The 14,218-nt window shown below is 40.1% G+C and overlaps 1 non-coding gene across 1 annotated transcript; it reads right to left on the bottom strand.

Moving 5' to 3' along the window:
- Positions 1 to 11,324: 11,324 nt before the first annotated feature.
- Positions 11,325 to 11,430, bottom strand: LOC132620600 (small nucleolar RNA R71). The gene has a single exon (XR_009575041.1). It is a non-coding gene; the product is annotated as a small nucleolar RNA R71 (small nucleolar RNA).
- Between the last annotated feature and the right edge of the window lie 2,788 nt (positions 11,431 to 14,218).

The raw sequence follows: 14,218 nt of genomic DNA, 5'->3' as shown, positions 1-14,218 counted from the left end.
CCCTATTTATATGCCTAGCCCGAAATCATAATATCAACAACCAACAACAACAACAATACCTACATCATCAACGCCATTATCCATACCAATATATTCCCTAAAACATCCCACGCAATGTTTTCCAAAATTTTCAACTAGCCAACTTGTAATACGACTATTTAATAACTTTGTATCCGCAAATAAACCAAAATTAATATTAATAAGAAGAGATTCATACCTTATCTCACTATATTTGCAAGATCTTCAATATTTGCTTTGAATCCAAGCTGAAATCCTCCGGAAAACGATACTATAATCACAATTACACGTTACCTGAGCCTCAATTTAATACTTCGCCACTTGAAACCACTCACAAACCCTCAACTTTATGATATACACTCACCCCTATATGTTTACTGAGCTTTGGGAAATATTTTGGGTGAAAATGAAGGGGGTTTGACCTTTATATAAGGTGTTTAATTCGGTTTCCACCGACTTAAAATTTACCCTTCGCCTCTTCTCGTTTGCGGCCCTTTGGTCGCGTTCACGAAGGGTTAATTTCTGCTCTGGTAGCCTAACTTATAACATCCATAATTCTCTACTCCGATGTCCTATCGACGAGCGGTTTGTTGTGTTGGAAACTAGACTTCATGAACTTCAATTTAGGATTTGCTTTGCTACAGAACTTCTCATATACTAAAAGATATTCTTTCTCCAAGTTGGACTAAAATTGTCCCTCATATTTTCTCCAAAGTCCAACAAACTTAATTTCCTTGATTCGCTTGCCCTCCAATCCTCCTGTAGCTTATTATATGAACTTAAACCCTCATAACCATAAGATAAGTGCATATAATCTCGCATATCCTTGTAGGTAACTCCAATGTCCACACTTAAAACAACTAACACCTAACGAATCACAACGTTCAAAACTATGGGATATAACATTCTCCCCCCTTTAAAAACATTCATCCTCGAATGTTGTAGTTGTAGGCTTACAATGTTATGATGGGTTCATGATATGTTTGTCTTTCCTTAAACCCTTATCTTCATACGCTTATAATATGAGCTCATCGGTCTTTTTTCATATTTTCCTATTTATTGTCAAACTTCTCCATTAGTTTTATGCCCTCATGTTTTTTTTTCTAAGTAGCCAGTGGTCAGCTGATGTGTTACACCCCGTACTTCCAGATGAACGTTCGCTAAGTTTAAGTACAAGTACGTGGAATTATGATCGAGATGAGCCATCTTTCGGGTTTAAGGAATGGTATAATTATTAGGTATACTTATTGATAAAGTGATATATGAGGAGTATCTGGAAGTCTCATGACCAAATAGAGTTGAAGAAATAAGCTATTGAGACTTGGGATTTTATGGAAAATATGAGGGGTAATTTTTGGTCCAAATTTGAGAAAGAATATCTTTTAGTATATGAGATGTTTTGAAGCAAAGAAAAATCCTAAAACGAATTTCGTCGAGTCTAGTTTCCAACGCAACAAACCGCTCCTCGATACGACATCAGAGTAGAGAATTATGGATGTTGCAAGTTAGGCTGACAGAGCAGAAACGCGTGCTACAGTAATCGACATGCTACAATAGTCGAGTTGTTACAATAACTGCTATAGTACCTGTTACAGTACCGAACCGACTTTGGGACCTTATAAAAGTGGGTTTTACCCTTCATTTTTCATCAAAAAAAAAATGCTCTCAAAATCTCCCAAACTTTCTAGAGAGTTCGCCCAACCTTTCCTCTACAAATGTTAACGCGAATTAAGTATAATCTCCGGATTTAAGTTCGAACAGTGCATAGTTGCGGTCAAACTATCATATTGCGGTGAATCTTAGTTGGAATTCAAGGCAAATATTAGAGATATCGCGGTACTAGCGAGAATAAGATTACAAGTCAAGAGCTAAGTGGGAAAGTCAAGGAGCAACATTCCAGGTCTTGAGATACAGTTTGACCGATCTTTTAGTAAGGATACCAACTCAGCAGGTAGAGTCGTGGCACTCTACTTGCTTCGGAGTTGCCCTGTGAGTTAGCATGGCTGCATATGCATTTGCATGGGTATGGCGGGGCCCTGTTCCGGCCACTTTATTTTATGTTATGTACTCCTATAGAGGCTTGTAGACAGATATGCACAGTTGGATGTTTTGTGATCATCTCGACTTACACTATGTTGTATCATTATTATGGATAGCCTTACCGGCATATGCACTCGCAAATTAGTTTGAAGACGTAAGTATGTTATCTTTTGGGCTTGTGCCCCTATGGTTTATGGCACCTTGGTCTTATGTTGCCTTTCGAGGCATAGAAAACGTGGGTTATAAGTTGGTTCGCTCGGTTCCCGTAAGGTGCCGAGTGCCAGTCACGCCTTACCAAGGTTGGGGTGTGACAAATTGGTATCAGAGCAGTTCGTCCTAGGGTTAGTCTATGAGTCGTGTCCAGCAGAGCCTTGTTTATGGGTGTGAAGTGCGCCACACTTATAAACAGGAGGTTGCAGGGCATTCAGGATGGTTACCATTCTTTGTATCTTAAATTGTGCTATAGAACTGAGTCATAGGGTGTAAATCCTCAATCCCGACTTCTGTTGTTTTATAGGTTGACGATGACTCCTTCAGAAGGGATATGATTGGTTAGAAAAGGTAAAGGGGCAATGTATGTCTCTCAATGAGCTAGATTTTGATGAGGGCTTCCTTATTGTATAGAGTATATTGGCAAGGATATATACAGAGATATGAGGTTCAGATAGCCTCATTTTTTTCCATTACCAAATGAGGTTCAGACAGAGACGTCATGGCCTTCAGGTATGTATATATTGCTAGTTACTATCATTAGGGCCGTTGTTATTACTGATTGTTGTAGACCTGTGTGGCATTGTGCTGTTGGTTTATCGCATGACAGGTTGGTAGTATTGCAGTTACAGAGAAAGCTCTGCCGAAATTTTCATAAGATCCTGAGAGTTTAACATTCGAGGACGAATTTTTTTAAAAAGGGGGAGAATGTTACACCCTGTACTTACAGATGAACGTTCGCTAAGTTTAAGTACAAGTACATGAAAGTATGATCAAGATGAGCCGTCTTTTGGGTTTAAGGAATGGTAAAATTATTAGGTATACTTATGGATAAAGTGATATATGAGAAGTACCGGGAAGTCTCACAACCAAGAGTTGAAGAAATAAGCTATTAAGACCTGGGATTTTATGGAAAATATGAGGGGCAATTTTTGGTCCAGTTTTTGAGAAAGAATATCTTTTAATATATGAGAAGTTTTGAAACAAAGTAAAAGCCTAAAACGAAGTTCGTCGAGTCTAGTTTCCAATGCAATAAACCTCTCGTCGATACGATATTGACGTAGAGAATTATGGGCATTGGAAGTTAGGCTGACAGAGCAGAAACGCGTGCTACAGTAACCGACGTGCTACAATAGTCGAGCTGCTACAGTACCTGCTACAGTGCCGAACCGACTTTGGGACCTTATAAAAGGGGTTTTACCCCTCAATTTTCATCCAAAAAAACACCTCTCAAAATCTTCCAAACTTTCTAGAGAGTTCTCCCAACCTTTCCTCCACAAAATTTTAACGCGAATTAAGTATAATCTCCGGATATAAGTTCGGACAGAGCGTATTTGAGATCATACTATCGTACTGTGGTGAATCATAGTTGGAATTCAAGGAAAATATTGGATATATCACAGTACTAGCGAGAATGAGATTACAAGTTAGGAGCTAAGTGGGAAGGTCAAATAGCAAGATTCCAGGTCTTGAGATACTGCATGACCGATCTTTCCGTATGGATACCAGCTCAGCAGGCAGAGTCGTGGCACTCCACTTACTTCAGAGTTGCCCTGTGAGTCAGCATGGCTGCATATGCATTTGCATGGGTATGGCGGGGCCCTGTTCCGGCCACTTTATTTTATGTCATGTACTCCTATAGAGGCTCGCAAATAGATATGCACAGTTAGATGTTTTGTGATCATCCCGACTTACACTATGTTGTATCATTATTATGGATAGCCTTACCGGCATATGCACTCGAGAATTAGTTTGAAGACATAAGTATGTTATCGTTTGGGCTTGTGCCCTTATGGTTTATGGTACCTTGGTCTTATGTTGCCTCTCGAGGTACAGAAAACGTGGGTTATAAGTTGGTTCGCTCGGTTCCCGTAAGGTGCCGAGTGCCAGTCACGCCTTACCAAGGTTGTGGTGTGACACGATGTCCCGTTATCGTCCTATCCCCATTAAGATTTTCCTAGCTCATGATTGCAGTGGCTTGCCGCCAATCTAGGAGTACCTTTAGTTGTTGTACCCTTTTTACTTGCTCTTTATTTCTCTACTGATAAACAAACTCTCTTGTTCAGACATGGTACCTTTCCTTGCTTGCTTCTCTGGTACTATTTTAGATTATCCCTTTTTGTACTAGTTGACCTTATATATTTACATAACATACCATCTCCTTTTGATTCCTTGGTCGAACATCTTAATTCCTTACAATATCATCATAGATCCACCTATGGCAATGCCCAGACGATTCACAATAGCATTTCCTTGCTGATGACTTATTATTCTTAGTGATTATTTTACTTCAGATTGTCTATCCAATATATCAACAATACCATAGCCAAGAGATTTATATTCAAATCGGACTCAGACCAGACAAGACTACTTTCGATAGTTAGTCTATAACAACAACCACAACACCATATCTCATACGCTTGTGTACGACGCTTCCTCGTAATTATTATTATCTCTCATAGCAGAATTATATTCATAACATACTAATAATTACATGCTCTTCTTATTCCTTCTGTTCCTTTTCTGGAGTACTCTATTGCATATTTAAATGTAACCCAAATTTTCTCCGGTATGAGCGATTCGAACCATAATGTATTTTATTGACAAAAAACCTTTGTTTTGTTCATTCTTCATCATCTTGTCATGCCTCCTATTCCATCTTTTTCCTATAATATACTTGCATTTCATTTAGTCCATTCTTACTTTTCTTTAGCACCTCCTTGATATATCGGTTCGTCTTGAATTTGTTTGGCTCCTTCGAGTCAGTACATTTCCCTCTTTTGAACTTGGGAATATTATAGTTTATCTCGGAACTGAATCTATTCTTTTTGGGGACATTCTTATATACCAGTAACATTCGCGTACTAACCGTCTCTGATAGTCATCTGGCCAACTTTAGCAGTCCTCTAATTCTTAGTAGGCAGCTATGATGATGATTACACCGTGCCTATATGGCCGAGCAGACACCACTAGTGGGTGTCTTGAGATGTTAACCCCGGATGCGGGCTAATGATGATCACACCGTACCTATATGGTCGGGCAGTTTATATATATATGTATGCATGATATGATGTTTCTTGTTTAGCATGCATGATTCCGCCTTAAGAGACAATTAGTTACAGGTTATCTCTTCATCTCATGTTCTTTTACTTCTTTATTATGTTGATATACATGCCTTACATACTCAATACATTGTTCGTACTGACGTCCTTTTCTGTCATGGACGCTGTGTTCATGCCCACAGGTAGACAAAGAGACAGCGCAGACGCTTAGGAGCTTATTCAGTAGATTTGCAGGAGCACTCCACTACTCCGGAGTTGCCACTCTTTGGTATATGCTTTTGTGTGCATATTGGGGCATGACGGGGTCCTGTCCCGACCTTATGTTTTCAGTACTCTAGTTAGAGGATCATAGATACATATGTGTGGGTTGTAGATGCTATGTGACCATCTTCATTGTATATTTTGTACATCATTTTTGTAGCCTCGTGGGCTTATGCACATATACATGTTTTGGGAGATATTTGGAGGTCATTTCATGGTAAGTCTTGTGTCGAGAGCAATGTATGCCCAGACCGAGTATGATAGATAGCATATGAGTGGTGCTGGGCAGTCAGCTCCGGGTACCCGTCATGGCCCACTAGTTGGGTCGTGACAAAAGTGGTATCAGAGCAGTTCCATCCTAGGGTGTGTCTACGAGCCGTGTCAAGTAGAGTCTTGTTTATGGGTGTAAAGCGCGCCACACTTATAGACAAGAGGTTGCGGGGCATTTAGGAACAATGACCGTCTTTCTTCTTCATAGATCATGTGATAGAGCTATAATATAAGATTTCACTTTTCCCTAATTGTGCATTATGATTTCAGTAATGCCGGTGAAGAGAAAAGTAACAGCCGCCCAGAAGGGCAAGACTGCGACAGGAAGGTGGGATGAACAGGAGCTACCGGTAAATATAGAAGAGCGTGAGTCTCCTAATAAGGCTCCATCTCGGACTTCTCATACTCCGCCTATTTTAGAGGAGCATGAAGGGGCCTCTGCCTCAGCTCCAGTGCCTCCAGTTCCCCCACCAGTTACTTCGGTTCAGCAGATGACTGAGGCTATTCAGTTATTGACTCAGCTAGTTGCTGCCCAGGCTCAGCGACAGAGTGCGGGTCCCCGTGATAGAGCGACTAGTGCCAGAGCCCGTGACTTTATGAGTTTGAATCCACCAGAATTTTTCAGGTCAAAGCCGGATGAAGACCCGCAGGGTTTTATAGATGAGATATTGAGGATGCTGACAATTATACATGCTTCCGATACGGAGTCAGTGGAGTTAGCGTCCTATAGATTGCGAGATGTCGCCGTTCTATGGTATAATAATTGGATATCTTTAAGAAAGGAAAATGCACCTCCCCCGATTTGGCAGGAATTCGTAGATGCTTTCATCAGCCACTATTTGCCACCCGAGGTTCCAACGGCTCGAGCGGACAAGTTTTTGAATTTAAAGCAAGGGAATATGAGTGCTTGGGAGTATAGTCTTTACTTAAATTCATTGTGTATGCCCCGACCATGGTGGCCGATATGGGGGACCGAGTACATCGATTTTTTAGTGGCTTAGGGCCATATCTGATCAAAGATTGCTTGACAGCTTCATTACAGGAGGGGATGGACATCTCCCGTATTCAGGCCCACGCTTAAAATTTAGAATAGCAACAGCAGCCGCAAAAAGACGAGCGTGATATGGATCGAGGTCATAGTAAGAGGGCCAGATTTGCCAGTGCTAGTAGTGAGTATAGAGGGGGGTCAGCGACAACAGTACTCCAGATATTCAGGCTAGTCTACAGCTAGTGCACCTCCTCGATTCGCGGGCAGGAGATTTGATCGCCCCATTTATTCTAGTCCGGGTCAGAGTTTGAGGATCTCAAGTCCTCAGTTTGGAGGTGATTCTGGTCAGAAGAGACCACCGGTACCGCGATGCAGCAGTACGGTAGATTACATTCAGGTCAGTGTCACCGAGGCTTAGATGCTTGTTATGCCTGTGGTCAAACTGGGCATATGATGTGTGATTGTCCCTCGATGGGTGGTAGAGTTGGGGCTCAGCCTACAGTGTCAGTAGCAAGTTCTTCTTCATCCGTGCCCTTGTAGGGAAGACTGCCCATATTTTAGCAGGCTGTGGCAGGGGCAGAGGGGGAGCACCTAGTTCGAGTGGCCCTCAGCAGCCCCGTATTTATGCTTTAGCCGGACGACAGGATCTTGAGTCCTTCCCTGATGTCGTTACAGGTATATTGACTGTATTCTCTTATGATGTTTATCCATTGATTGATCCGGGATCTACCTTGTCATATATCACTCCTTATATCATTGGTCGCATTGGGGTAAAGCCCGAGCCAATCAAACCTTTCGAGGTATCTACTCTGATTGGTGATCCGGTAATAGCTCGACAAGTATACAAAATTTTTGCAATTGTGGTATGTGATCATCAGACTATAGCTTATTTGATTGAGCTGGAAATGTTGGATTTTGATGTGAATATGGGATGGATTGGTTGGCTTCTTGTTATGAATAATATGGATCGCAGAACAAAAGTTTTCCCATTCCAATTCCCGGGAGAACTACTGCTTGAGTGGAAAGGTAATACAACATCTCTAAGGGGTAGGTTTATTTTCTATCTCAAAGCGAGGAAGATTATTGCAAAAGGCTATATTTATCATTTGGTCCGGGTTCATGACACCGAAGCAAAGCCGCCGACCTTCGAACTGTTCCGGTAGTAAATGAGTTTTCAGATGTATTTCCAGATGAACTTCCAGGTCTCCCTCCGGAACGGGAGATTGATTTTACTATTGATGTGTTGCAGGGTATTGAACTCGTATCTATTCCTCCTTACAGAATGGCTTCAGCAGAATTGAATGAGTTAAAAGGCATAATTGAAGGATTTTCTCGAGAAGGGATTTATTAGGCCCAGTTCATCACCATGGGGAGCACCTGTCTTGTTCGTAAGAAAGAAAGATAGTTCTTTGCGAATGTGCATTGACTATAGGCAGTTGAACAAGGTGACAATTAAGAATAAATACCTACTTCCGAGAATTGATGATTTATTTGATCAATTACGGGGTGCTAAGTGGCTTTCAAAGATTGATTTGAGATCGGGGTATCATCAAGTGAGAGTTAGAGAGAAAGACATTCCGAAGACAACTTTGAGAACCAGATATGGACATTATGAATTTCAGGCTATGTCGTTTGGCTTGATTAACGCTCTGGCAGTATTCATGAATTTGATGAACAATGTGTTTAGGCCTTTTCTAGATCTATTTGTAATTGTGTTCATCGATGACATTCTGGTATATTCTCAGACAGAAACAGAGCATGCAGATCATTTGCGTATTGTCCTTAGAATTCTTCGAACTCGTGAGTTATATGCCAAATTTTCAAAATGTGAGTTCTGGTTGACTTCTGTGACTTTTCTGGGCCATATTATCTCAGCTTACGGCATTCAGGTTGATGATCAGAAAATTGAGGCTGTAAAGACTTGGTCGAGGCCTAAAATGCCTATAGAGGTCCATAGCTTCCTGGGATTAGCAGGCTATTACAGAAGATTTGTGGAAGGATTTCTTCTATTTCAGCACCATTGACAAAGCTAACTCAGAAATCAGTAAAATTTCAGTGGACCGAAGCTTGTGAGCATAGCTTCCAGGAATTGAACGATAGGTTGACTTTAGCCCCAATCCTAATGCTTCCAGAAGGATCAGAAGGTTATGTTGTTTATTGTGATGCTTCCAATGTGGATTAGGCTATGTATTGATGCAGCACGGGAAGGTTATAGCCTATACTTCCAGACAGTTGAGGAAACATGAGAAGAATTATCCGACCTATGATCTTGAATTAGCTGCGGTTATTCATGCGCTAAATATATGGAGACATTATTTGTATGGTGTACATGTTGATAACTATACGGATCATAAGAGTCTTCAGTATATCTTCAAGCAGAAGAAGTTGAATCTGCGGCAGAGGCGATGGCTAGAGCTATTGGAGGACTATGATGTAAGTATCTTATATCATCCTGGGAAAGCAAATGTGATGGCTGATGCTCTTAGCCGGAAATCCATGGGCATTTTATGTGATATTCAATCGGAGAAGAAGGAATTAGTCTGTGAGTGATGTGCCGGGAATTAATGGCACATTCAAGGCCTTTTTATGAGAAGTTTTACTTGTTTTTAAGCAAGTTAGTGTCTATTTAATGTGTTTTTAGTGTTTTTTAGGTGACAGAACAAATTTAGAATGAAAACGGTTAAAAGTGCAGAGGTGGTCGCAAACTCTATTTACGGACCGTATTCTCAAATACGGGCCGAATTCCATGGGCGTATTTAAGAATAAGAAGAACCAGAAAGGCAGGCTAAGGAAATGGTGATTTACGAACAACTTTTACAGACTGTATTCCACTTTACGGTTCGTAATTCAAAGCGTATTTAACCATTCAAGCATCTGGCAGAAAGTCAAAGTTTTGGAAATTGAAAGACGACTATGCAGAAGACGGACGGTAAATCAAAATACGGTCCGTATTTCAAGAGATTGCAGTTGCTCAAGTCTTGAAGGAAGACCTGGTCGTAAATTGGTTTACGGTCAGTATTTCAATTTACGAACCGTATTTTTTATCGACGGGGACCAAAGTGCAAATCTGTAACTTTTACGTTTTCAGAACCTATAAATAGTCATTGTAGGGTTTTAATTGTTATTAGTTACTATATTTTTTGTCTCTTGGCTTAGAACTTTAAATATTCTCTAGTTTTTGAAGGTTCAAACATCAATTCAAGTATTATCAATTCCTCTTTTCTTCCAAAGTAAGCAATTATGAATTCTTCAATTTCTTATTTCTTGTTCTTTGTCATGAGTAGCTAAATTCTCTTACTAGGGTTGTGAACCCAATGATGGGTGTTTTGTGATTGGGTTTTGTGATTGATATACACGTAATGGATTGTTAGGGTTTATTTATTTTCTTCATTCTTCATTCTTCATTCACAATTAATAGTTGCAAACATTGATTAAAGCCATAAACCTTAATTTATTTGGGAAAATTATCAGGGTTGGTAAGAATAAATAACAAGGACTCAAAGCTTTAAACTTTGTTTAATAAATTCACTTAGGAATAAGAAGAATTTACTTGGCATAATTAACCATTCTTCATAGTTACTTTCTTATATTTGGGAAAATCATAGAAAGAGATAATCTTTATTTATTGCGAAATAGTAGAGATTCATATAGAGGTTAAGTGCATTCATATAATGATCCATTAGAAGTATATCAAGATCAATATCCATGATCACACCCTATCTAAAGTGGACACAACCTTGGTCTCTTTTACCATAAATTACAACCCAAACCAATTAGTTAGCAATTAGTCACAAAAACCCAACTTTTACAAAAATCATCGGATTAAGACATTAGACCTAAATTAAGCATTCTACGAGTTTTGTAACCTTTTCACACCATATTCCCTGCAGGATTCGATCCCAACCTAGTTGGGTTACTATATTTGACATCGTCCGCGTTATACCATTAATAGGTGTAATTTGAACGTATCAGTGAGCTCCATCAACTAGTTATTCCATCACACCTTGTTTGCTATTCCTTGTAGACCAGGTGAACATGAATTAGAATTAACAAACCAACGTGTTGGTAACTAGGGGAATCGATTGAATAATCTAGCGAATGAATCAAATAAATAAAATGTCTTCGCTGATGTTATTCCGGAGGAGGACTATGCATCTGCTATTGTTCATACTTGATGTGAAGCTACAAACGTAAAATTGACTCCTCTCTATACCAATTGTTGAAGCTTGAGGGATACTTTTGGAACTCTACCGAGAATGACCCTCAACGTTATTTGCAAAACTTTATGGATGTGTGTGCTAATCACATCCAAAACAACATTCCACAAGATGCTATTCGGCTGAGGTTATTAAAATATTCCTTAGCTGGAGATGCCAGAGCATGGTTCGAGAAGCAGCCCTGAAATTCTATTACTACATGGGCGGAGATGGTAGAAGTCTTTCTTAAGAAATGGCACCCTCCTAGCAAGAAGGCTGAGATTCGTGACAAGATCTATGAATTTAAGTAGCGACCGGGGGAACAGTTATATGAAGCTTGGGAGAGATTCAAAAAGTATTTGCAAAAGTTTCCGAATCATGGTTTTCCGGAGAACATATTAATGGAGAAGTTCTACCGTGGGCTGGATCCAGTGACACAATCAGTTGCTAATAATGTAGCTGATGGCTGTTTCATGAATAAATCTTATCGACGAGTAACCAACATGCTTGACAGGCTGACTACTCACAATCAGGCTTGGCACTCAAACAATGCTGATGTTGTGCCTTACGGTAGTGCTATGATCCAGAATATGGTAAAGGAGAATCTAGATACCCAGCAAACATTGGCTGAGATTGCAACAAATATTTCCTTGCTAACAAATAAAATTGATGAGACCCAGATTAAGAAGGTTAATGTTTATGCGGATGATGCAGGTATGCCAAAAAGAATGTACCAGACTCAAGAGGGTCCGTTTCATGATGGACCCCCTTGCAAATTGAAGATTCTAACTATATGAATAACTCTAAAGGAGGTTATCAAAGATAGAAATACCAAGGTGGTTACTAGAATCAGAATCAATGGAGACCTCAGCAAGGTCAAGGTGCTTATAACAACTCAGTGAACTACAAAAATAATTATGGTGGTGCGAACCAAGGGAGCTACAACAACAGTAACAATTTTGCGAACAAGAGCTCCAATCCTTATATACCACCGAAAGGGCAGTCAACAGAGCGAGGTAGTTCGAAGGTTGAAGCAATGCTTGAGATGATTCTGGCAAATCGGTCTAAGTCTGAGAGGACTTTATCTGGGCTGACAGAGATAGTGAGTTCCCATACAACGGCTATTCAGAAGCTTGAGTCACAGATGAAGGATATTTCTAGAGAGCAGCACCCTCCTAAAAAGGGAGGACTTCCGAGTGATACTATTCCGAATCCAAAGAATGGGGGAGGCGGTGTAGACCACTTTTTTCCATCACTACTAGGAGTGGTAAAACACTCCAAGGGGCTGATAAGAAGGTTGTTGATCTTGAGCCGATAGATGAAGAGGAAGAGGTGCAGTATGAAGCACCAATTATTGTTGATGAGAATCCTACTGACAAGAAGGTTGCTGATATTCCAAAGATTGTGAAGGAGGCTGATGACACGAGCAAGCAGACTGTGAAAGGGGCTCTATGCCTTTTGACTCAGCTTTTCAAGTCTAAACCTCCCTTTCGTCGGAGGTTGGTAAAGAAGAAGGAAGATGCTAAGTTCGAGAAGTTTTATGATCAGTTGAAGCAGTTATCTTTGCATTTTCCCTTCTTGGAAGCTGTTAAGGAGATGCCCGGTTTTGCTAAATATTTGAAGGACCTGCTAACCAAGAAGAAAACAGTGCAACATGAAACTGTGAGTTTGACTCACAGTGTGAGTTCCACCATCTCAACTACTCACGTGATGTATCCTCTTGAGGTTAATACCGCTCTTCCGTCGCATGCCCATCCTTTAACTCTACCTCATAACCCACCTTATTGTTGTACAACTGCCATGTTGGATTCTTTGCCGTCTTCCATTCTACGGCCCATATCTTGTTTCACCTCATTCCTACGCCTCCGCTTGCCACATTGCCTCAGAATGTCGAAAACTAATCCCTTGATGGTCTCTTTCGACATATGTGCTTCATATAATTTGTCACATGTCCAAAAACAAAATCTTGACGTGTGGGCCCCACCTCAGCTTACAAATAATCCGACGTACAAAAATACGGGATACAACACTATCAACGTGAGTTTAAATTACGTAGCAACAACATAATCAATTTGTTTTTTTTAGGAAGCACGTGTCATGCTCATGCTCTGAAAATGCGGGGTATAACACGTCTAATTGCTCCAACTATTAAAATTTCAATTACAAGTGCATCACTTTCCCCTTCTCATGTTCCTTATTCCATCCTAACCTATTCATCATTCCCTCAGCTTAATACGTACTTACTATGTTTGTCCCGCATTTAACTACTAACTCTGTCCTTAATCACTCATTGCTAGGCCATTTTTCTTGCTTCTCACAATAGTCCTGCCTACCGTTCCCACAACTTCCTTTAGATTCCTAGAAGAATTTCGGCAGAATTTTCTTTATAAACATGTCACGCCCCAAAACCCACCCTAGACGTGACCAGCATCTGACGTCATGAACAACATCGGAAGAACCTAAAAGATGCAATAACAACACTTGAACCCGCCATGTTTAATATTCACCTCCAACAGTTTATAAAATAAATACAATCAAATCATGATATATGAATTAAATCAGTGGAAGTTTTTAATATTATAAAACTTAATCAAAACGTGACGAACGCCCAAGAATTAAACAAAACTCAACAACTACCCACAAGAATGTGTACTATGGAGCTTCTAAGATAAAAGAGTAATTTGTCTGACACATCGGGACGCAGCCCGAAAAACTAGAATAGTAAATAAATATGATAAGGGGTGTCCCACGAATGAACATGTGGGCTCACCAAGTCAGCAGCAACAACAAGTCCTTCTTAAGCATTTTGAGTATCAAGAACCTGCTCTTCTCCGTTACCTAACATACCATCAAAAACAACAATGGAATGCCTGAGTACTTCATACTCAGTGAGTGTCTAAGGGGCAATAGTTAACAAAACAAGATATAATGAATAAAATCAATAAAATGATATCAATGAAAATAACAGTTCAAACCCAGGAATAAAGTAAGTCAGATACATTGAAGAGTCATCACAGAATCCAACAACGAAGGACATATTAACTTAACTCCTTACCATTTACCAATCCAAGTATTTCACTTACTAATTCACTATCATCGCAAGCCACTCACAGGCAACAAGATACGAAACAAGTCACTCACACGCTAATCAAAGTACGAAATAAGCCACTCAC

Source organism: Lycium barbarum, chromosome 11, assembly GCF_019175385.1.
Source record: "Lycium barbarum isolate Lr01 chromosome 11, ASM1917538v2, whole genome shotgun sequence".
NCBI classification, from domain to species: Eukaryota; Viridiplantae; Streptophyta; class Magnoliopsida; order Solanales; family Solanaceae; genus Lycium; species Lycium barbarum.
This window is presented reverse-complemented; position numbering and strand designations above follow the sequence as displayed.